Source organism: Chinchilla lanigera, unplaced genomic scaffold (genome assembly GCF_000276665.1).
Source record: "Chinchilla lanigera isolate Chin_1 unplaced genomic scaffold, ChiLan1.0 scaffold00011, whole genome shotgun sequence".
Taxonomy (NCBI): Eukaryota; Metazoa; Chordata; class Mammalia; order Rodentia; family Chinchillidae; genus Chinchilla; species Chinchilla lanigera.
Window position 1 is genome coordinate 20,305,016 of NW_004955412.1, and position 1,392 is coordinate 20,306,407.

Consider the following 1,392-nt stretch of genomic DNA (forward strand, 5'->3'; position numbering starts at 1 on the left):
CCAGGCAACTTGCAGTGATGCTGCTAGCTCAGCCTCTTGAGTGCTAGGATGATTGGTGTGAGCCACCACGCCTGGAAAGGGATGGAAAATTTTCAGAATTAAGAGCTTCGCCTAGATTTTTGTTCAGTAGATACTTTTTCTAGCTAGGAACTGATAAAAAAACAGTTTTACTGATAGGAAATGAAAATGTTGACTCCATGATTAGTCTTTTTAAAAAGTTCCATAAAGCATTAATAAGATATTTCAATAGGGAGAAAACAAAACAAAAACAAGACTTAATTTCGTATTTCTTTTTTGCTTTTGAAACATGGTCTCACTACGTAGTTCAGGCTGGCCCTGAACTCACTATGTAGCTCAGATTGGGTTCGAATTTACAGCGATCCTTCTGCCTCAGCCTCCTGAGTGTTTGGATTACAGGTATGCCCCGCCATGCTCTGCTAATCTCGTTCCTATCCAAACACTCTCTCTCTCTCTCTCTCTTTTTTTTTTTTTTTTTGGTACTGGCAATCCAACTCAGGACCTTGTAATTGCTAGGCAGATGCTTGTGCCGCTGAGCTACATCTCCAGCCCCTATCCAAATACTCTCAAAACTAGTTTTTCCCTGTCTATCGCTCCCAACTGCAATTTTGTGACCATGTAATAAAGATCAGTTTGAAGATTTAAAAAAAAAATTAAACCTTTTTAAAAAAAGATTAAAAGATTAGTCTTACATAGAGGCGTTTGATCTGCAAACCAGGATCTCTGGCTGAATTTCTCACGTTCAGAGAACTCCTCCTGCAGGAGTACTTGATAAACTCCTTATCATTCAGAACTTTTGTGGAATAGCCAGGAGGGTGGTTTTAGGAGGAAATAAGTAGGTACTGACACACCTGGGCTTGTATCTCACAAGAGCCTCTGCTCAGAATTACTAAACAAGAGCAGGGTACTTCCTTCTTTGGAAAGGAAGTTCCTATTTTCATAGTTCTTCCAAAGGAACTTTTAGAGAAGTGGAAGTGACCGGGAACTGTGTTTCTGCTTCTTGGTCAGAGGGTGCGCCCCTTTGATCCCCTTCCAGACGTCTCACGCCTCACATGCAGACGTGCGGTGCAATGCACTGAGAATCTGAAGTACATATTCCATTCCCAGAAAAGGAACCACTCTTCAGAAGTGGTCAATTGTTTTCCTGAGGTCAAAAGGATTGGAAGAAGCGCTCAGGGCCTGAGTGTTCCAAGCCTTCAATCCTTCCTGGGGCCTATTCAGGCTTTAACAACCCGTAGCCTTTGCATTCAGGTGCTCAGTGGATTGGATCCTAAAGAAGAGTTTATTTATTTATTTATTTATTTATTTTCTTTTTTCTTCCGGTACCAGGAATCGAACTCACGACCTTGCGCTTGCCAGGCAGGCGCTTTGCCG